Genomic DNA, 23,798 nt, shown 5'->3' on the forward strand with positions numbered 1-23,798 from the left:
GTCAAAAATAAATAAGAAAGGGGGAGATGTGGAAAGCCGCCTCCCGAATCGGGCCTAGCGTATGCGCTGCAGCCTGCTCTAGAGTTACCCCCGCCCATCGAGTGAGCCAAGATGGCGCCTGCATCCTGTTTCCGCATAGTGACGCATGTATCCGCCACCCGCTCCTACCAATCGAAATCCTGTATACGCGATACTAGCCTAGAAGCTTATTGGTTGTTAATTGTGTATAAAAGGTCTTACCCGGACGGGGTAGGGTGAGACAGCCCACAAGGAGCCGTGCCTGACGGCCACATCGAGGCTGCTCTCCCACGAGGCGCCGTGCCCCGTGTGGGAACCAGTAACACAGAATGTTCATCTAGCTGTAGTAAAGGGCTTGCTTTCACAACTGCCGTGTGGTTCGAGTCGTGATTCATGACCAGGTTAGTTCGCGCAGTCTGCATCTCTCTCTCTCCTTCCCTGTTTCCCCTCGCCGGCCGGGAACCGGGGACCGAGCGGGGCAGCGCCGGACACTCTTCCAGACCCTAACAGGCAGAAGCAGTTATTCCTTACTTTGTGCTTCCATCATACTTCACGCACACCTACATTATCATATTTATCCCAGTGTTTCAGTTATGTTTCTGTCTTCTACTGTAAAAGAATGAGCCATTAAAGGGCAGGGAATGTCATGAAATGTTGTATCTTACCTATTTTGAGTCTCTTTTAATGAGAAGGCATTGTACTCTTTCCATTTTTAGCATCAGAAAGAAAATCTCCAGGTGGATCACAAGGGAAGATTGCTGACCAAGCATCCCTGGACAATCACATTTCCCCTACATCTCACCCATCCTTTAGCCTAGTATTCCTTTGGCATAGCAGAGACAGAATGGAATTTTTTCTAAAGACTTCTGGGTAGTAGAAAATACCAAAAACCTAAGAAACAAAAAATAAAATTCACAGATTTCCAAAGTATGGAGTCTGAACAGATGAGAGCTACAGTGCCTCAAGCTTATAGGCCATATCATCTTCCACATCCTACCTGAGGAGCCCCTTTCCAAATTCCCAGGGATTCTAGTCATAAACCTTTAGAGGAAGCAGTAGATAATGACAAGGGTTGATGGTCAATCCTTGGATAAAGTAGCCCTAATACTGCTTCAAATGTACTTTCAGCATATATCTATGAAACTAACACTTATTAGAAAATGAGTCTAGAAACTTTCTAAAGAGTAGTTAAATCTTTTCAATGATTCAGTATTATTCATAGTAGATGCTTACACAGCATGAGATCAGTGATTTTCATGAACACAGTACTGCCTATAGGGTGCATCCTAGAAATTTGAAAGGATAATTTTTGATTGTCACAATGAATTGGGGGATATTACATGGGGTCTGGTGTTGTCAAATACAGTCACACACAAAAAAATAATTGTTCTTTCTTCTAACCAGTTCACTGTCCCACCGCACTTCTGTAGGTTAAAAGCCTGTTTGAAATGATGAATATAGGAGTTTGATTGTCTTATCCTACATAGGGAAATAAGATGGCATTCCAAAGAAAATTCTTTTAAAACATTGAATTTATTCTTTAATTCTAATGTATAATTTTTGTTTCAATGAATGAAAATTAAAAGTGTCATTAAAATATTATGAAATGATTTAACATATACTTCACGTATATCAAAAATGCTAAGTGAAATGCTTGAACTATAAGCAAATGAGATCAATATTATTAAAGAGAGGGGAATTATAATGGGATTTTTTTTCAACAAACTTATGTCATTTTAAGAGACACTTGCCCAGATTTTCAGTCTGTAGCACTTGGACAAGGATAAGTCTAAGGATGCTGATGTGGAAAGATATTGCTAATTTTCATGCTTTAAAGTATTTTTATCCATAGATCAGCATGAATTAATAATATCAGATTTGTTAACTAATCCACTTGAAAAGGTTGCAATGTATTGGCCAATATATGCAGAAAAAGTTAATTAAGCTAAAAAATGATTTGGGGCACAAAGGAATTGTTTAATCAAACTATTTACAAAAAGTTTTAGATTCAGCTAAGACTTTCATTCCTTCTTTAAAATGGAAGCTAAAATTATTTTTATTATAGTATTTTCAACTTCATATTTAGGTGAAAAGGTTCTCATTGTAATGGAGTAATGTAACAGAGATTAGAGATTCCTTTTAACTGAATTAAAACCTTATTAAATTTCATCAATAAAATTGTTTTTAAAAATATTTTATATTATTGTCATCCATTTTAGTTTGGGTCTTCCCAAAAGCAGACTCTGAGACAAAGCTTCAAGTGCAAGTAATTTATTTGAGAAATGGATCTAGGAAACACCAGAGGGAGAATGGAGAAGTGCGACAGGGAAGGGAAGGAAGGAAGCCAATAGAGATGCATTGTCGAACAAATTAGCCCCATGGACAACTGGAGTTTAATCCCACTGGAGCACCCTAGGAGCCAATGCCTCAGAGTCATCCCATCAGAGGGTGAGGGAGCTGGCGTATTTATCCACCCATTTCCCCAGTCCTTGAGGTCTCCTTCCAGGCAGTGGTGATTTCTGTGTACTTCCAGTGCCTTGTGAGTGGGCAGAGAGTCTGGAGGCAGGGTAAGTGGACAGGCTAAGAGCTGAAGTTGGTAAGTATACCCAGACATGGTAAAGGCCCAGGAGACAGAGCAGGGCTCTGACAGCATCTGCTACACCATCCTGCCTATAGTTTTAATATTTTTGTAGTGTAATGATAAAGCTATGTTGAGAAAATTACATATTGAAATTATGGTGTGTGTTTTTCTTAGGGGGTGGGAGAGGGCACAGTTTGCTGGGGTTTTTTTCAGTCTTCCTTGGAAGTCCACCACACTATTTCCCTCCCTCTCTCTCTCTCTCTCTTCCCCCAATTCATCTGTTTCCTATCACATATCAAAAGATATAGTCCTAGGGTCTCTTAAAGTTCTCGAGTTGTCATGTATACCCTAACGTGGTGGGGTTTGAGAGTAGGAGATGAGTTTCCTGTGTAACTTCATCACTACGCCTTCAGAACGTAGGTACATATTTTTAAGCCACACACATACAGCCCATCTCATTTGTGAGACTCTCACACTTCCTCATATTCTCCACTCTTGACTGTTTGCTCTTTGCCAGAGACTAAGTTTAGGTTATTTCTCTTTCTCATGTCACATACAAACATGTGTGGTTTGTTAGAACCAGATGTGTACTTACTCATCCTACCCTAGTTTTTTATTAGCCATGCATCATAGTTCAGCCCTTACATTTTCCTATACATCATGTGTGGCATGACTTCTGATGTTCTTACTTCTCTTATATAAAAACTAATATATTTATAAGGCGACACAAACATTTTATCTCCTAGTGTAGTCACATCCAAATACTTGTATATGAAAATATGTATTATTTTATTATAAATTCCTGTTTTTGTTTCTCTTTTTTATCAAAGTTAGGGTATTACATTGATTATTAAAATTAAGTATAACATTTTCTTTGAGTTTCATTTTGAATGTTAAAGGTAGAATTTAAAAACCATTTCTTATAACAGGAAAAATTGAATCCCTAGGATTGAGAACCACTAAGCTATATGTGTGCTATTTATTCTGTGCATAAATATGACAAAATGCAATTGGGTTCCAAACAGCCTAATATGTAAAGAAAATGCAGTGTTAGATAATCATCACAAGTACAAATCAAATGCATAAGAAATTTCCTTTTAAGTAATATGACTTATAAATAAGAGATACACAAACTTTTAACTATCTTAATATGGCTATCTAACCATATTCCATCTCCCCATTGAATCAATATTTATGTTTGTACAGAAATAGTATTGTTCTTTCCCTTATCCATTTTTCTTTCCCATGGGAATTTTGGTCAAGTGGATGGTATCTTGCTCATAGGCCCACTCCAGTAAAAAAGTGGAATGGATTTCTGCTTTCCATTTCAGAGATCATTCAATACCACATCCCCCTTTTCCTAACCCATGCATATTGCTTAAGCAAATTAAATACTCCTTACAAAAGGGGGAGTTTATTTATTGAGAATAATGCTACTAGATTGGGTTCCTCCAAAAGCAGATCTTGAGACAAGAATTTAGGTGCCAATCCCTTCTCTCTATTTAGGAGGTGATCCCAGGAAGCATGGTGAGGACTAGGGAAGTGAGACCAAGAAGAGAGCAGACAATAATGAGCAGAGTATAGGTGTGGGCACCTGGTATTCAATCCTACTGGGCACCCTCTAAGAGACTGTTTAGAATGCACTTCAAAACTATTTCACCAAAGGGCAAGGAAGCTGAGCTACTTGTCCACCAACAGCCTTCCTTCATGGGTTGAAGATTGCTCCTGGGAGGGACAAACCTGTCTGCACTTTCAGCCTGTTCCATGCATGGGCCAACCACACTTCTGCACCCAGAGAAAGCCCTCTGGCAGAGAGACACAGGTGCTTGTGTGAGAATTGTCCACCAAAGCACTAGGTGATCTCCAGCATGGGCCAAGAGGATATGTTTGGGACAACAACAGCATCTGCTACAAGTAGAAAAAAGGTGTGGCTAAATTGCCCATTCCCCCATCCTTTTACTTATCCCTAGTCCCAGGACAGGACTATTTTTGTGGGGCTAGCATTTTCTTCCTCCTTAGGATATGGGTAGCAATTGAGGCTATGTAAGTGACTCCTCTTGGACCATGACTTGGCTGCCATAAATTTTTGCCAAGGTGCTGACTGGATTTCAAGGCATCATCGAAACAGGGACGATACATGAAACTTAACACTTTCATCCCTTTACCAGTACCAGTCCTCTTATGAAATTCTCCCACCATCTCCTGTTCATCAAAGCAAGACCAAGGCTCATGGATGTACCTCTCTGTGGTGGTTTGAAGTTGTATCTCAGAAAAACATGTTCTTAAATTTAATCCATTCCTGTGGGTGTGAATCCATTGTAAGTAGGACTTTTGATGAGGCTACTTCAGTTAAGATGTGACCCACCTACCTCAGGATGGATATTAATCATATTACTGGAATCCATAGCCATGTGCCTTGCCATGTGACAAGGATCACTGGCAGCCAGCCCCAGAACATTGCAGCCTTTGGGGAGAAAGCATTGCCTTGATGATGGCTTCATTTGGACTTTTTTTATCCCCCAAACCATAAGCAAATAAATTCCCATTGTCTAACCCAACTCATTTCATGGTATTTGCTTGAGCAACCTAAGAAACTAAAATATTCCCCTGAGATTGTTTCAACAGAAGTGAGAGCTTCACTCTCACTGGCTCACTCAGAGATTTGAGTAAGGACCCTAGAACCAGGATCATTATTGGCTCAAATGCTTCATCTTGATTGTGCATGCTTTTGGCCAGGTTATGCTGATCAGAACTACATCACCCAAATTCATGTACTCAACATAATGTCCTTAGGCAAAACAAATTTATTTGAGCTTTTATGTCTCCTTTTCCCAAAGTGAGAAAATCACAAAAATACAGCTTAGGAAAGGTCCCATAACCCTTATTCCCATTACTGGTAAAATTGTAATATTTATTATTATAAATCCACAGAAATGCAGTTGAAATAAACATTCACAGGAAGAGTATCATTACCACAGCAGCTAATGGGGAAAACTTTCCGAAAATAAGCTAGATACAGAGTAAATTACTAAGAACTATCACGTCACTTACTTTCATGTATTGCTTTTATCTTTTCTATTTTTTTTTTAATGGAAAACTAAGTCCAGGTCTGTCTTTTATCTTGATCTTCAATTCTCTCAACTTTTCTCTTTAATTTGTATTTTTAAATTTCCTATTTCATCTGCTATTCATCTGTTTCTCCCTTTCCTCTTTCTAAATTTCTAGCTAGATAAAAGCTCTACTGAAATTTTACTTCAGCCCAGCAACCACAGGGCCACTGCTCCCCAGGCTCTTTATAACAACCCCAGTGTCCCAAATGTGACAATATGTTTGAGCTCATAGGCCATGCGTATGATGATAAGATCATGAACCATTAAGTTCCACCCATAATGTAAACCAAATGTAAAACTGCTTTAAATTAAGTCTGTGCTTTCTGATCTGTCCAGAGCTTTGGAGAAACTGTCAGTCACTCACTCACCTGGCTCCAGCCCCCAGCTCCAACTTCTCCCCACAGCCTAATTCTCATCTGAGCTCCCTCTGTAGATAAGGCTGAGGTCCCATCATATGGCCAATTCTGGTGTAAGGCAAAAGGAATTTGAGGAATTCTATCTCAGTGCTCTGTGACAGTGGCTGGATTCCTAAACTTTGGGACCATTTTGCACCTTGTGCTCTCCTCTATTAACACAACTACAAGCTACATAGTGTTTATCCTGCAATTGTCTATCTCCTCCACTCAGCTGTGAGCAGGGACCCTTTCATCTGTGATTACACAAGGCTTAGCACAGTGATTGGCACACTGTAGGAACAGGGAACGATGACAGTAATATGTACCTCATGGGGTTCTGTGAGTGTGAAATAAGTTAATACATTTTTTTAAAACTCACACTTAGAACAGGTCCTGCCTGTAATAAGTACTTTAGTAATTATAGTCTAAACATTGGCAAGGAGGCTAAAACAGCTCTGAAAATCAAGTTGTCCATTTGTGCCTGAACACTCATGAGACAGTTTGTTTCTAAAGCAGGAATTAGAAATAAAAAGCAAAAACAGTGTGGCCATGCCATCTGACAAGGGACTTAGCACAAGCAGATCCTGAATTTCTGGGGAGTAGATGGGGAGTCAAGTTACTTTCTCAGTGGCATGATAAAATGGAGGAGGAGACAGAGATGCACTTCCCTCCAACTCCTTCCTCCAGTGTCCACCTTTGGTCTGTTTATCACTGTGGCCTTCCTTGCCTGACTCAGGTCCACAAGAGGCCTGGCATACTCCAGTGTCCACTCAAATAGCACTCAAATGTCCATCAGTGAGGGAAGCAGGCTGGGGGTGAAAAATCAACAGGCACATTTAGCTTGCATGTTAATCACATGGTAATATTCTCCACTTAAATAAGTGTGCTCTCTTTCATTTTTAAACATACAAGACCCATACAAAATAGATAACTATTTTTTTTTCTCTAAAGGTTGATAATACAGATATGATAATAATACCTAAATGTTAGGAGCTAAGGGGAGTAGTGAAGACTGTGCCAAACTGATCAGTACAAGTCCCAGCTATGGAACAGTAGCCTACATGACTATTGCCATGAGGCACTGGGAGAATGTGGAAATGCAAGCCTAGAGTTCAATTTTTTTTCAATAGAAGCCAGAGTTGTGGACTTTCATGAAGAATCTACTGATTGTTAAATGTTGGATCATATCAACACATGTAGGCGCATCAGAATAATGCCACAAGTGGGGCTATGACATATGAATGTGCATCATGTCCACACCATAGCTGTAGGAGGCACCACTAACATTGCAAACTGAACACAATTTTAGTGGCAACCTTGGCATTGTGCAACCTTGGCATTGAGCAACTGGGCAGCCAGTCCTTTCCATATATGGCCTTCCCAAGTCTTGGCAGCCATCTCAGGCCTCCCTTTCCCAATTTCCTGATGGTACTAGGACTCTTTTTGCCCCACCAGCTGTGAGGCTCCATCTGAAACAACTGATGGAATGTTTATACAGCCCACGAGGTCCCTTCCTCTAGCTAGCGAATACTTATAGCAATCTATCCTGATGGGTGGCTGGGACCAAGCTGCAGGGAGCCCCTTGGCACAGCTGCAGTGAAGCCTGGCCTGAGGGGTCAAGGGCTCCAGCTGCTCCAGGGGCCAGCCAGCCCAAGAATCTGCCTCCGCCAGGTACTGGCTCTCAACAGAAAGCATCAATTCTATCAGAGATGGTGAGATCCAGGCAGGAAGAAGGTGGCCCCTGTGCTCATGGGCCTCTGTCCTAGGAATGGAGACCTACTCCCTGCAGCCTGACACACAGCAGCTCTTGGGTTGAAGGCAGGCAGTTTCCGACAATCAATTTAGAATAAATGAATTATTTGGTCATCTTGAGAACAAGGGAAGGCAGGGTGCAAAAAAGGGAAGGGAGTCAAGGAGTGAGGAAGGCAGTGAGGGGCAGGGTAGAATGGTAGCATGTTAGCCAAGGACCCCTACTCCCTTGCTCTGATGTGTGGTCCCTCAGCCAACTTGTCTCCTCTCTGGACCCTCAGCACTGCAGCTCTCTGCACAGTCCTGCTCTCAAGGGTCTAGGGCCCCAGACCTCTCAGGATGTTGCATACCAGCTTAGCCTGACCCCTCCTACTGCCCAAAGTCCTGTTCAGCTTCCCAAGGCTACAGCTGAAACTGTGGCTCAATGAAGGGGGAGCCTAAAAGAAACAAATGACTTGGCTAAAGTGACAGAGACGATTCTTTTTTAATGAGTGGGACTCAAAACATATGCTGTCTGGACAGCCTCAGCCAAGAGGTGCTAGACCACTAACACTAAAATAAATACTGTGGGTACTTATTATACATATAATATAAATTTATACTTATTATATATATAACCTCTTTTTTTTAAAACTTATGAAATGAAAACAATAAGCTGTCACCAATTTGGACAGGCTTCATCACTAAATTAGTAGAAACCAGCTCAGCACAAACTCTCTAGAGATAAATACTGGTGGCTCAGACAGGAGGGAAAAAAGATTAAAAAACTTCAGCCCATTTCAAAACAAAACCCCCCTTTCAAAGTAGAAAGTGCTACATAAGAGTAACTAGCCAATTCTGTGTCATAGGCCTCTGCTTTTGAAGGGAGAGAGAGACTGAGGGAGGGAGAAAAGGAATGGAGGAAAGAGAAGGGGGAAGGCCAGGCAGAAGGCAGGAGGAGTGGACTCTGTCCATGGCTTCCAGGTTTCTGTGCCAGATGTCTACAGAGGGCAGGGCTGCTCCAGCCCTGGGGCCATGAGAGGGCCAGGTAGGGCCAGCCAGCATTGTCAGCTGGTGCAAGTAGTTGACAAAGGAACAAGATCTCAGGCTCACTTGGGGTATGAGCCAGAGACATTTGCGTGAGCATCAGATGAGGCTTCTTTGGCAAGTTCTGGGCCTCCAAAATGGCACTCTGGATGGCGTCAAGCTCTTGGCCTACTGGGCAGCTCCAGGGGTCTGAGTATGCTAGCAGGCTGTAGGCATCCTGTAGCATCTCCGTATGGGCCAAATTCTTGCTGTACTCCTGGCCCAGCTGCTCACTCAGTGCCTGCAACTCACATCCAAAGAGAATAATCCTTTCTGCAGCAGCCTGATTGCCCCTGCAGAGCTGCCACCAAGGGTGCCCACCATCCATGCTGGACTAATCTGTCTGCAGGTCCTCATTTTTGTAAGCACTATTGACAACGCGTGTGGACATGTTTTCTAGCACACCATTGGAGTAATGTCTGCCTCCATCTCCATCTCACTGTTACAGCTCTTCTGGTTACTAGTGCTGCTGTGGGGCCGGGACTTGGTGGAGTCTGTTGAGTTAGACTTGGAGTAATGGATGAAGGAGGAGGAGGATGAAGAGGAGAAGCTGGGTGCAGGGTACTTACTGTGGTTCTGTTTGCTCTTGGTAGATGTGGCACCATTGCTGCAGCTGGGACTGTCTCCTGCTGTGTTGTGCATGTGGGAACAACTGGGGCCATGTTGGGGGCTGAGGCTGGGGGAGTCACAGTAGCTGTCCTGAGACCTGGGGCTTCAGGAGCTCAAGCTGTTGACCTCACTGCAGTCCCATTCACCATCTCTGCAAACTGTTGGTGCTTGAGCATAAAGAGCAGGTTGGGCTTGTACTCTAGCAGACCTGGGTAGAAGTGCTATGTGGTTTCAATGGCCTTACTCATGTGGCCCTCCAGCACCAGCTTCTTGATTTTTTTTTTTTTTTAAAGTAGAAAAGGTGTTTATTAATGTTATATTGGGGAGCTCACAGAATTGCTGGAAGGGTTGGAGAACCAGCCTTGGGAGACACAGATAGGAATGTCCAAATCAGACCCAGCCTTGGAAGATGTCACTGCTGCTATTGCCGAGCCCCACTTGCCATGGGATGCTTCGGCCAAAAACCGTGCCCATCTGTCTTCTAATCAAACCTAGGGTGGAGCCTGAGTTGTGTGCTTATATTTTAGCAGCAAGGAGGCTGGGAAAATAATTATGTGGATTTTGAGCCTCTAAAGTGGGAGAGGAAAAAATAATAAAGTGGGAGAGGGATTCTCACTTGGAAGGTGGAAGATTCCTCAAACATAGGAGAAGATTCAGATGCAAGCCAGGCAACAGGAATGTCAAATGCTCACTGTTTGGATAGGATTAACAATGGGTTATTTCCTTTTCTTCTCTCCCAAACCAGATGCATCCATGGGGTATAGAAGTTAAGACAGCCCTTCAGTCAACCCCACATTCAGGGAAGAAAAGCGTAATTGGGGAATAGACTTGACTAATTTCTCTCACATCATAGGATTAACCCCAGACCAGAGCAAAACCTTTAGAAGCATTAAGAAGCTAAAATATGTTGATCACTCCCTTCCAATATGTTACTGAAATGATTTTAAAATACCAAATGGTAGATTGAATGTAAGAATTCTAACAGACTTCTGATCTGCACATCTCACCCCAATGTTAAACTATTGGCCCTGGATGAATCTGCTTTATTGGGCAATCTGGCAAAGAGGAAGGGACATTTCTTGCTGACCTAAGATTGTGGAGTTAAGTCAAACCCATGAGATGGTGTTGCTGGTAAAAATAGCTGCCATTGTTGCCAACTGTGTATGGCACTGTGGCAGGCATTTTTAATGTAGTCTTGCTAATCCTCAGGCCTTATCACCTCCACATACAGATGAGAAAACCAAGAGATAATAGGTTGGTAAGTATGTGAGCTGGAATTCAAAGCCCAGGAACCTTCCATTCTTTGGAGTTGCCTAGACTGAGAGCCCCCAGAAGATTTTAGGACCTTGCACCTAGGACAGTCCCTGGTCGACAGCAGGCAGGTCAAAGTTTAATGCTAATGGACATTAAAAATGGAAAACTGGAGCCTTATTAAATATCTGACAATAAACACAAACCTAGTATCATTAACATCTACAGATTAGACAGTAAACATTAATAGAACACCAGCAGTAATACAAAACAGACAGGTAGAAAAATAAACCCAGTAAAAGTATTGCTAAGAATCTAAACAGTTTGCACCTGTGTGGTATTCTACTGATCACTTTGGAGTTGAGAGATTGTTTTTCTGATCCATCTCTCAGAAGTCTGGAAGCATTTTGCACCATCTCAGTTTCACTCTCTATTCCTCATTTTAAATAATTCTGTTTCTCACAATTAAAACTTGCTCCTTATTTTAATGAGCATAAGAGAAGTGACTGAAAGTTATACCTTTAATGGCCAACTTCTTTTTATAACCATTAAAGTCATTATAAGGCAGCAAGTTCCCAAGATGGAGTATTTTGGCAAAATGAGCCCTTATTTAAAAATATAGCTCTGGCTGTTCAGGCCAGTCCAGGGTCTCAAGGTTCTCGATTTGGGGTTTGCACAGGTGGTCTCAGCCCTCAGGTGAAGCTCTGATAATCCTCAGAGGCAGACGTGAGAATCAGAGGGCCCTTTGCACAGGGCAGGGTGTTTTTCTCTCAGTGACTAGCTCTGGGAGTCCCCGCCGAGATGGTGTCCTGAGGCTGCAGCTGTCACCTGGATTCTGCTTGCTGCTCTCAAGGTCTTCAGTAAGGACACTCGATTTGTCAAAAACTCCCTTCTCGTTGGAGGGTGGGAAGGAGAAAAACAAGTGTGCTGTGATGGGAGTGGCCCAAAAACTGTTTCAGGTGCTGCAGTAGAGAATTCCAGATGAGAAGTTGTACTATGTCTTCTTATATGCATGTACAGAATCAGCAAGTGTTTCTATTTGCATTCCAGGAAGCCCACTAATAGTGTCATCTACAGGACAAAGGTGATGTTTACCCAGTCTGAGTGCTCATCTGCAGATTCAGTCCTGACTCTCAAGGCATGGTCACATTTGGAAAAACATGAGAAATCACATTCTGTCAAAGCAGAACTCTTGCATTATCTTGGAATCTCCTATAGCTGTGGTACTAAGCCGGGTAAGTCAGTTTCCCTTTGGGAAAAGCAGGTGACTCCCACTTTAGAATGTTCTCGAAATTACCTGAATTCATTCAGACCTTTTCAGGAAGCGCACCATTGCTAATGCTGATGCCAGCAGGCAGCCGCCAGCGCACCGTGGAGGCCCAGCGCCCTAGACATGCCGTGTGTGTCCAGGAGGGCGCTGGGATGCAGCGGCATCCAACCCTGTGCCTGTGCCCCCAGCTTCTGGATCCTTCTTCTTTATAGACGCCTGTTCTTCCTGAATCCAGGTTTCAGTCATTCGGGCATTCAGTCATTTCAGTCATTTCAGTCAGTCACGGTGACCAGGTAAGATGAGAATATGTTCTGCAGCACCACCTGCCACTCGCCAAGCCAGGCACCGATGGGCAAGCAGTGGACACTGCCCTTGACCTTGGCAGGCCACTCCCGCATATAGTCCTCAATGTCAAACACGAAGGGCTGCTGCTAAAGTTGGTGTCCACAATCTTCCCCGGGGTCTGCAGGCCTACGGTGGGGTGCAAGTTGGCCTGAAGATCTGTGACGACTATACCAAGGCTGTGGCCATTCCTGGTGTAGAAGCAGGTGCCGTTGCTCAGGTGGGCACAGCAGCCAATCAAATCTCCTGTGGTGACGGAGGGCCCAAAGGGCTGGCCAGTCCCCGAGGAGCAGAAGGGAAGCCCCTCATCGTCGCGGTAGCCGGAGGAGTGTCTGCCCCAAGCAGGAAGGCTGTTCACGTTGACGCTTTGAGCCGAGTCCTATTGACATGTACCCATCTCTTCCTTTGCTGACAACCTTCACCTCCACGTAATAAATGCCACAGGCAGCAGGTATGGGGTGGGGGGCACGCACTGAGGCCGCAGCTTTGTGGGTTTTGCCATGACCTCTGTAGTGGACGCAGAGGGGGCCCTGGGAGAGGCCGATGTAGTTGTACTTGTCCTTGGGGCTCCGGGAGCGCGGTCGCGGTGTCTCGTGCTGATTGACAGGCGCTGCAGGCTCCGGCTCAGCTCCCGTTCCGCTGGTGACCATGTGTCCCCCAACCCACCCCGTACTCCCGCTGGAGGGGTCTCCCGCCTGCTTGCTCCCAGCTCCCCGAGCCGCCGCCGGCCTCTTGGCGGGAGGGCGCTATTGCGTCCTGGTCCCGCCGCCTACCTGCCAGGACGGTGCTAGACGCCGGGAGTACAGAGCCTGCATGGAAATTCATACTTGGAGGTGGAAGTGCGCGGAGAGCATACGAACGTGGTTAAAAGGAGAAGGAGACGTACCTGCCACTTCTTTTACCTGTCTGTGGTCAGCTTTCCCGGAGACTATAGAAAAAAAAGCACGTTAAGATTTGGGAGAGGATACAATGGATGGAGCAGGGTCCCAGAGGATGTAGGAGGGGTTTGGGCTCAAAAGTACTTGTGGAAGATTTGGAGTCATATAGGAAGACAATGTTTTACCCTTTGAGACCAAAGAAAAGGAAATTGGGCTACAGAAATGTTTGTAAATGGGGGTGGGGGACAGGCAGGCTGTTAAGGCACCTCTAATGGCTTTCATTTTCTGTGTGAAACTGGAGACACATCATCCTTACTAGAATGAGGGTCTGGGGCTAAGTAAGGGACTGGGGAGGTCAGTAAATCTTTGAGATAATGATTGGAGGTTGTGCCGGTTTGAATGCATTTTGTACCCCAAACGCCATTATCTTTGATGTAGTCTTGTGGGGCAGACGCTTTGGTCTGATTAGATTTGTTTGGAATGTGCCCCACCCAGCTGTGGGTGGTGACTCTGGTGGGATACTCCCATGGAGGTGTGGCCCCACCCATTCAGGGTGGGCCTTGATCAGTGGAGCCATATAAAACATGCTGACTCAAAGAGACAGAACGGAGTGCAGCTGTGAGTGATGTTTTGAAGAAGAGCAAGCTTGCTAGAGAGGAATGTCCTGGGAGAAGCCATTTTGAAACCAGAACTTTGGAGCAGACGCCAGCCACATGCCTTCCCAGCTAACAGAGGTTTTCCGGACGCCATTGGCCATCCTCCAGTGAAGGTACCCGATTACTGATGTGTTACCTTGGACACTTTGTGGCCTTAAGACTGTAACTGTATAGCCAAATAAAACCCCTTTTTATAAAAGCCAATCCATCTCTGGTGTTTTGCATTCCGCAGCATTAGCAAACTAAAACAGAGGTGTATCAGTGAAGATCTTAGTTTAGGAGACATAAACTAAGGAAATAATTTGGACAGAGAGAAGTAAATATAAAGAATTGTTAACTACATATAAAGTTGTTAACTGGGCAACCGACAGGGTAAAAGGAGAACTCCAAGATATCACACGGGAAACACCTGTGAAAGCAGATATCACCTCCAGGGCTGGGGAAAGAAAGGGAAGTGGTTAGAATTATTAAAACCTTGAAACTTAAAGTAGGGGCCTGTGGGACTGGAACCCAGATCTCTGAGGACAGGGTGTTGGCCAGCTGTGGTTGCTGCTTGTGCTGGTGGGGAAGGAGGGAAAGGCAATGAAACTGGCTCTACAAGTGTTGGAACAACTGGAAATTGGATTTGGCTGCTGCTGTAGGAAGGAACTGCCAGCTGGGTGAAGAGACCCTGCTACCGTGTTGCTCAGAGGCTCCAGGCTTGCATCTCCCAGCAGCACCCCAAAACGCAGAGCTTCTGCCCAGCATCGCAAAGCCAGGTATACAAGTGTGGGTTTGGAGCTGAGAGGCAATAACTTAATAACCATTGCGGGGAATACACAAAGTCATGCCTCACCATATGAGTGACATTGAGGGACTATATGCATGCCAGTCTGTACACTGGTTGAACTTCTTATCTTCCTTGTCTGCAAACACTACTGGTTCTAGGTCCTCGCCATATTGGGAGTGTCTTCTTACTGTAGCCTCTGGTTCCCTTGGTTGCTTAGCCACCTCCAGGATATCCCTGATGGACCATCTGATTCAAAAGGGACTAAATCAGGGTTAACTTGGGCATGTGAGTGGGAGGTTTCCATCTTCCCATATTGATTCATTCCTCAATTCACCTTCATGAACAGCATTTTTCAGGCTTTGCTTAGTGAGTTTTTATGTACTTCTGTCCTCATATGCCCCGCTACACACTTCATCCCCCGGGTTTATACATGCTGGGGCAGCCTTCCTCTAGTTCTCCTGTGTGCAATTAGTTATTTCAGTGAATGATAATAATAGCTAGTATTTTTTGAGTATTTACAATATGCCAGGCACATGTATTATCCACCATAACCCTCCTATGTAGATGTTGTTATCATCTCCAGTTTACAGATCAGGAAACAAGTTCAAAGAGATTGATACTAGCTTAAGGTCACCTCTCTACTAAGTGGAGAAGCAGGGTTGAAACAGGCTTTCTGACTTCAGAGCCTGTGCCCTTAACCACTATACTCTACCACCCCCTAGTGGACTGCCTAGTCTTTTATACTCAGGTAGATCACCAGCTACTCTCCCACTTAATAACAAGTAACTTTGAAGTCATTATTTTATGCTTCCGGAGTTCCACAGCATGCCCCCTTCTTTCAGCCCACACCACACTGGTTATGTCATGACAAGTGGCAATGGTGACTGAGTTTTGCTACACACCTAGTGAGAGTCAATTCCTTCCTCTGTAGTCAAGGTGCTCACCCAAATATCAAGAAGAGAAATCCAGGAGCATCCTTGGTGGCTTCAGAGGCTGGAGGGAGGACCATCATGTTTGGCTTACAATGGCTTGTCTCTTTCTTCAGGAGCATCCCTGATGGATATAAGAGTTTTCTTAAGCCTCTCTGGTGGTAGCAATCTTTGGAATGGTAAAGAAGCTCCTGGATTTCTATATCCCGGCTACACGAAGTGCTTCTTCATATAAACAACACTCCAGGTTTCTTCCCTGACATGAGTGATCTGCATAGCAATCTGAGTGGGGAGAATCCATCCACTGAAAAGTGCTTCTCCCATACCACACAGGCTACCATGGATGCCTTCAGGCTCTCTAGCAGATAAGTCTACAATACTGGTGATGTGGATATCTTTGGTTGTTCAATCAAGGATCCAATTGAGTTTCATGAGTTGCATTTGGTCATTATGTTTCTGTAGTGTCTTTTAAATAGCTCCCCCACCTTCTTTGTTTATTTTTGTTCACACAGGACTTTTCAGAAGAATCCAGTTGTTTTGGAGACATGCTGAATGTCTAATCGTTTTTGTATGTCCTACATGCTGAATTTATCTAATAGGTTCTTTATGATTGGATTTGGGTTAAATATTTTTGGCAAGATTGTTATGCAGGAGATGTTTTGTACTTCTTGTTGCCTCACATTAGGAGGCACATGTATTAGCTGTGTTGCATGGTGTGCTGGGCACTCTGCTAGGCACTGAAGACACAATGAGAGCCACTGATAAGACTGTGAGGTGAAGAGATAAGGAAAACAGAAAGGCAGATTTTTCAGAAGAGGTTTGCCTACATGTAACAGAAAACTCAACGTACAGCAGCAGAATCAAATAAGGGTTTGTTTTGTTCTCACACAGGTACAAGTCTGGAGGCAGGCAGCCCAGAGCTGATGCAATGGTTTGACCATCGTCAGCATCTCTCTCTCTCTCTCTCTCTCTCTCTCTCTCTCTCTCTCTCTCCCAACATTAGGGTATGGCTTTTGGTCTCAAGGGCTCAAGATGACTTCTGCCCCCCACCTCCCACCCCAGACATTGTGACTCCAACCCAGACAGGAACAAAAGTGCATGCAGTGGACTCTTCTCATCTTTTAAGGAGTTTCTCAGAAGCTACACCCAATTACTTGGTCTCACATCTCATTGATTTTGACTATGTCACTTGGTCAACCCAATATGCAAGATTGGCTAGGAAATGTAGTGATTTATTGTTGTTGTTTTGGGAACATTGCTACCCTAAAGAAAAATAGGGTTCTGTTGATAAGAGAAAAAAGGGAGAATAAATGTTAGGTAGGAATTAGCAGTCTTTGCCATGGAGGCTGTTATGGTTTGAACATATTGCTCCGAAAGATATCTAGAAGTGCTAATCCCTGGTACCTCAGAATGTGAACTTATTTGGATATGGAGGCTGTTATGGTTTGAACGTATTGCTCCGAAAGATATGTAGAAGTGCTAATCCCTGGTACCTCAGAATGTGAACTTATTTGGATATAGGGTCTTTACAGGTGGAAGTAGGCAAATTAAAATGAGGTTATACATGACCACAGACATAGGGGACTGGTGGTTTGATGGGTTGAGCCCTCTACCATAAGTTTTACCCTTGGGAAGACGGTTGCTGCAAAGGAGAGGCTAGGCCTCCCTGTATTTGTGCCTAAGAGTCTCCTCCTGAATGCCTCTTTGTTGCTCAGATGTGGCCCTCTCTCTCTGGCTAAGCCAACTTGAAAGGTGAAATCACTGCCCTCCCCCCTACGTGGGATCAGACACCCAGGGAAGTGAATCTCCCTGGCAACGTGGAATATGACTCCCGGGGAGGAATGTAGACCCGGCATCGTGGGATGGAGAACATCTTCTTGACCAAAAGGGGGATGTGAAAGGAAATGAAATAAGCTTCAGTGGCAGAGAGATTCCAAAACGAGCTGAGAGATCACTCTGGTGGGCACTCTTATGCACACTTTAGACAACCTTTTTTAGGTTCTAAAGAATTGGGGTAGCTGGTGGTGGATACCTGAAACTATTAAACTACAACCCAGAACCCATGAATCTCAAAGGCAGTTGTATAAAAATGTAGCTTATAAGGGGTGACAGTGGGATTGGGAATGCCATAAGGACCAAACTCCACTTTGTCTAGTTTATGGATGGATGTGTAGAAAAGTAGGGGAAGGAAACAAACAGACAAAGGTACCCAGTGTTCTTTTTTACTTCAATTGCTCTTTTTCACTCTAATTATTATTCTTGTTATTTTTGTGTGTGTGGTAATGAAGGTGTCAGGGATTGATTTAGGTGATGAATGTACAACTATGTAATGGTACTGTAAACAATCAAAAGTACAATTTGTTTTGTATGACTGCGTGGTATGTGAATATATCTCAATAAAATGATGATTAAAAAAAAAATGAGGTTATACTGATCAGGGTGGACCTTTAATCCAATATGACTGGTGTCCTTATAAAAAGAGGAAATTTAGGCAGATGAAGGGAGAATGCCATGTGACAACTGAGGAAAAGAACATCATGGACTGTGGGCAAGCCATCATGGACTGTTGGCAACCTGTTACCAGAAACCAGGTGTCCTGCATGGAACAGATTCTCCCCTACAGTCTTCAGAGGAAGCATGGCCTGCTGACACCTCACTTCTAAAAGTCGAGCCAATCAGAGGATGATTCACTTTAGTAAAGATGCCTGTGAGGGCCAACCAATCGGCAACACTCACCCAGTAACCACACTTCTACAGATGATGCCAACCCAAGTATGCCTCTGAAAGTCCATCAATCCCTGCGCTCCATGCTCCCAAACCCTAAATAAGTCAATGCTCTACTCTGCTCAGAGACTATTCCTACCCAGCATAGCTCCCCTTTACTATAGTCAGCAATAAATTCAGCTTTGGCTTATTGAATGGTGGTGTCATCTTCCTTTGACAATTTTATTTTCAGCAGCATAAATTGCCTGTTACAATAAAACCAAAATATTCTTTTTGTTATCCTTCAGGGATAACAAATTCCCCAAGAAAAGCTTTCAAACATCTTCATCTGTAACCTAATCAATTAGGCCCAGAGCATGCAGAGACCTCAGCAGTACAAGCTGATGGAGAAAGGGACAAAATGGGGACCCAGAGGCCTGGAGTTGGGGAATATCCAGGTGTTGAGTTAACCCTAGAAATGAGTAGCCAAGAAGGTCTGCAGGAGCCTGTTCTGGTTTGCTAAAGCTGACAAAATGCAATATACCAGAAATGGACTGAGTTTTTCAATGGGGATTTATTAGGTTGCAAATTTACATTCTGAAGCCATGAAAATGTCCAGATTAAGGCATCCAGAGTAAGATACTTTCTCTGAGGAAAGGCCACTAGCATCTGGGACTCCTCTGTCACATGGGAAGGCACATGGCAATGTCTGCTCCTCCTCTTCCGGGTTTAGCTTCTGGTTTCTGTGGCTTTCTCCAAAATGTCTCTGGGTTTCTGTCTTAGCTTCTCTCCTAGCTTCTCCTGGGGGCAAACTCTGGATTACATATCTTAGCTTCTCTCCAAAATGTCTCTCTCAGCTTCTCTGAGCTCTCTTTCTGCATGAGCTCTCTTAAAGGACCCAGTAAAGAATTAAGACCCACCTTGAATGGGTCACATCTCCATGGAAACAACCTGATCAAAAGGTCGCACCCACAATAGGTGCCCCCACAGGATTGGATTAAAAGAACATAGTCTTTTATGGGGTACATAACAGATTCAGACCAGCACAGAACCTGATGAATTTGGAGCTGATTTAGTATCCAATGTGTGCAATCCAGAAGCGACAAAGTAACAGGTAATTCTAGACAGGAGTTACAATACCTGATGACAGGTATTGACAGTTACAGGTGATTTGTCTGTTTAGAACAGATCTCTAGCTTATTGTTAAGGGAATAGAGGACAGAGGCATCACCCTAACCAACCAGTTTAAGGCAGGGGTTGGCAAACTACAACCTATGGGCCAAATCCACTCCCCAGTCCCCAATCTCCAGCCCCCACCCCATACTTGGTTTTTATTTTTTAAAATGGTTTTACGAATACCTGCATAATATCGTTGGTTTTGCCTCTGGGCATTCAAAGCCTAGAAGAGTTACTTTCTGGCCCTGAATGGAAAAAGTTTGCTGACCCCGAATTTAAAGGATGGTAAGTTCAGGGCAGAGAGAAGTCCTATCAGAAGCTCATTCATATCAGCTTGTTAAACAAAGAGAGAAGAGAGGAGGTGTGATTTGGTGGGTATGGATGCCTGAAGCCCACACCCGCTACAGGAGAGTCAAGTCCTTTAACAGCACAATGAATTCTTCACCTAACCTCATAATGATGGTGTTGGAAGTGAGGAATGATATACTGATGTACTTCTGTCCTCATAAATATTGGCTCAGAAGCTGGGCAGGCCTGAGTCTGCTAGTGAAGAAAACTCACTCTCTTAGGGTTTGCTGAGGACAAGTGCTAAAAACTTCCTTTTTGACAGACTGTGCTTTAAAGTTCATTAGGCAATTAAAGGCAGAACTTCCGAGATTTTTACTTATGACAAGAAAGAGTAAAAAAAAAAAAAAAAAAGCAGTATAATTTTAGCAGCAATTAACCTAAATTCCACGTAGGAGTGCTTTTGCCCCACTGTAAGCAGGTTGCAGCAAGGGCGGCAAGTCCAGGTTTTCTGCTTGGATCCCTGCTCGCACCCTCCTCTCTGCCTTGATGCTGTCCGTCATTACCACCCTCGCCCTGTCCATGGTCATCTCTTCTCTATTTCAAAATGTAATGACTAGAGGACACTTTGAAAGAGCACGACTAGATATACTTTGAGGTCAAGAAAAGGCTCCGATCCTCACTGGAGTCAGCTGTGGCCAAACGCATATTACATTTTTCTTTCTTCTCCCTGTCTCTGAGGCAGAAAAATGCTCAATTTCTAACCTATGACATGAAAACAAGAGAAGAAAAAGAAAGCATGCCTGCATAGAGCCCACAGGTCCCCACTCAGAACCCCCACCGATAGAGCAGAAATAGAAATTGCCTGAAATTTTTAGAACAAAACCTTCACATGGACTGACCTTGTTTCATTTTAGGACACTGTAATGGATTCTAGTCATATGAATTTGAAGCAAGAAAGATAAAAATCAAAGTGTGAGAACTTTAAGAAAATCCTTTAAAAATATCATAAAGCCAGCAAAATGTTTCTAGTGCCCCAAACTGGTTTGTATAATATAGAAAAATATGAGGTGATTTAAAGTAATGATTCTTGACATTATACAAGAGGCTACTGACTTCCAAACTAGATTTAAGAACAGTGGATTAGATATTAAAAATAAAAGATTCAGGCAACCAATATATAATTTCAAACGCTGATGCCATCAAAAGGATAACACTTTTTCTACTTATATATTAAGTAGAAATTTCCTGAATTTTCTTTCTCTGTTCTTTGTTCCATAGTTTATTTTCACCGAACTTTCATATTCTTTTATATGCCCTAATGTGTTATCTACTGCTGTGTAACAGATTGCCCCCAAATTTAGCAGCTTAAAACAATAAATAGTTTCTGTAGCTTAGGAATTTAGAAGAGATTTACCTGAATGGTTCTGTCTCAGGGTTTCTCATGAGGTTGCTTTGAAGATGCCAGTGAAGTATACAGTCACCCAAAGGCCTGACTGGGACTGGAGAATTCATTTCCAAGAAGGCTCACTCACATAGCTGCCAAATTGGTGCCTTGGTTCCTTGCTATGTGGATATCTCCTTAGGGATGCTTGAGTGGCCTCACAATATGGCAGCTGGCTTGCCCCAAGAGAGTGATCCAGGACAGCAAGACAGAAATCGCAATGTCTTTTATGACCTCGCCTTGGAAGCCATATACAGTCATTTCTCAAACATACTATTGGTTACATGGGTCATCCTAACTCAGAGTGGGAGGGGATGTATGAGGGCATGCACACCAGGAAGTGAGGATCAGTGGAAGCTATCTTGGAGGCTGACTCCCACAATGACTGTACCACAATTTATTTACCTATTCTCTTGTTGATGACTTTTATTTCATTTTTGTTGCTATTATAAACAGTGCTGCTATGATCCTTCCTGTTCGTGACTTCTGGTGCACAAGTGCAAGGGCTTCTCTAGAGGGAGACTCTGGGCCACAGAGTTGGTGGCTCTTTGGCTTTATTAGATAACGTGAAATTGCTCTTCAAAGTGATTGTAGCAGTGAATAATAGTTCTTATGCTCTATATCATTGTCAATATTTTGTATTGTTAGTTTTTTATATTTATGGTAGTCTAGTGTGCAAAATGATATCTTTTGGGAATTTAAATTTGCATTTTTTTCAAAATTTCTCATGAAGTTGAACATTCTTTCATATGTTTAGTGCCTATTTAGGTTTTCTCCAGTGAGAAATGCTTATTTTTGTCATCTGACCATTTTTCTATTGGATTATGTGTCTTTGTCTTACTAATTTGTAGGAGTTCTTTATATATTCTGGAGAATTAAGCTGCTGTTGATTGTATGTGCTGCTGATATTTTATTTCAGTTTGTGCTTTGTCTTTTAGCTTCTTTAATAGTGGTTTTCTTCCTTTTTGTAAGTTCAATTTTATTGAGATATATTCACTTGCATACAGTCATCCACAGTGTACAAAATGGTGTACAATCAATTGTTCACAGTGCCATTATATAGTTGTGCATTCATCACCACAATCAATTTTTGAACATTTTCATTACCACACACAAAAAAGTAAGAATAGAAGTTAAAGTAAAAAAGAACACCCAAAACATCCCATACACCTTATCTCTCCCTATTATTCATTTACTTTTTTGTCCTCATTTTTCTCTTCATCTGTCCATACACTGTATACAGGGGGAACCACAAGGTTTTCACAATCACATGGTCACACAGGGTAAGCTATATAGTTATACAATCATCTTCAAGAATAAAGGCTACTGGGTTGCAGTTCAACAGTTTCAGGTGTCTCCTTCTAGCTATTCCAATACACTAAAAACTAAAAAAGGATATCTCTATAATGCATAAGAATAACCTCCAGAATGACTTCTTGACTTTATTTGAGATCTCTCAGCCACAGAAACTTTGTTTCCTTTCTATTCCCCTTTTTGGTCCAAGAAGGCTTTCTGAATCCCATGATACTGGGGCCAAGCTCATCCCTGGGACTCACAGCCCGCATTGCCAGGGAGATTTACACCTCTGGGAGTCATGTCCCACGTAGAGGGAAAGGCAGTGAGTTTACCTGCAGAGATGGCTTAGAGAGAGAGGCCACATCTGAGCAATAAAAGAGGTTCTTTGTGGGTGACCCTTAGGCAAAATTTTAGTAGGCTTAGTCTCTCCTTTGCAGTAATAAGCTTCTTAAGGGCAAGTCCCAAGATCAGGGGTTCAGCTTTCTGAATTGGTAGTCTCCAATGCTTGTGAGAATATCATTAATTCCCTAGGTGGGGAAATTTAATATTCCCACATTTTCCACCAGTCCCTTAATGGGGCTTTGTAAATATATCTTCATTCTCTGCCCAAATACTCTGGGATGTATTGGGGCTTCACACTAACCTGTACAAACCAACCAGATTTCACTTTCTATTCAACGTTCCATATAATTGTGTTGTTTGAGCAATTTTAGGCCACCTCTGTCCACCACAAATCGTGAATACTGACACCATTAACCCAACTGTGTAAATGTCCATTTGTGTCCCTCTTTTCAGTTCTTCCAAGTATATACCCAGTAACCAAGTTGCAGGACCATATGGCAACCCCAGGCTTAGCTTTCTATGGAACCACCACACTGCCCTCCAGATGGGCTGCACCATTATCTTCCCCACCAATGGTGATTAGGTACAACCCTTTCTCCACATTTTCTCCAGCACTTATATCCCTCTGTTTATTTTTTAGATGGTTTTATTCACACACTATACCTTCCATCCTAAGTAAACAAACAATATTTCCCTGTATAATTTCACATAGTTATGCATTCATCAGTGTGATCTGTATGAGGACATTTCCATTTCTTCCACAAAGAAAGAGGAAGAGGCAAAAAAAAAAAAAAGGAAAAAAGAAAAAGAAAAAGAAAAAGAAAAAAATGACAACTAAAAAGCAATGAAAGAAAAAATAAAATACAATAAAAAAGTCAGTGCCAAGAATCCCATATTGCTCCCTTATATCCTCTCTTATAGACATTTAAA

General features: G+C 43.0%; 1 long non-coding RNA gene and 1 pseudogene across 1 annotated transcript; one reads left to right on the forward strand and one right to left on the reverse strand.

Annotated features, from left to right (window-relative positions):
* Window positions 1-7,535: 7,535 nt before the first annotated feature.
* LOC119506810 lies at window positions 7,536-13,244 on the reverse strand (annotated as a pseudogene).
* A 955-nt stretch (window positions 13,245-14,199) lies between these two features.
* On the forward strand, window positions 14,200-18,509 carry LOC119507088. The gene is made up of 3 exons (XR_005211129.1): window positions 14,200-14,682; window positions 15,739-17,179; window positions 18,047-18,509. It is a non-coding gene; the product is annotated as an uncharacterized LOC119507088 (long non-coding RNA).
* The last annotated feature ends 5,289 nt before the right edge of the window (window positions 18,510-23,798 follow it).

Source organism: Choloepus didactylus, chromosome 12 (assembly GCF_015220235.1).
Source record: "Choloepus didactylus isolate mChoDid1 chromosome 12, mChoDid1.pri, whole genome shotgun sequence".
Lineage (NCBI taxonomy): Eukaryota > Metazoa > Chordata > Mammalia > Pilosa > Megalonychidae > Choloepus > Choloepus didactylus.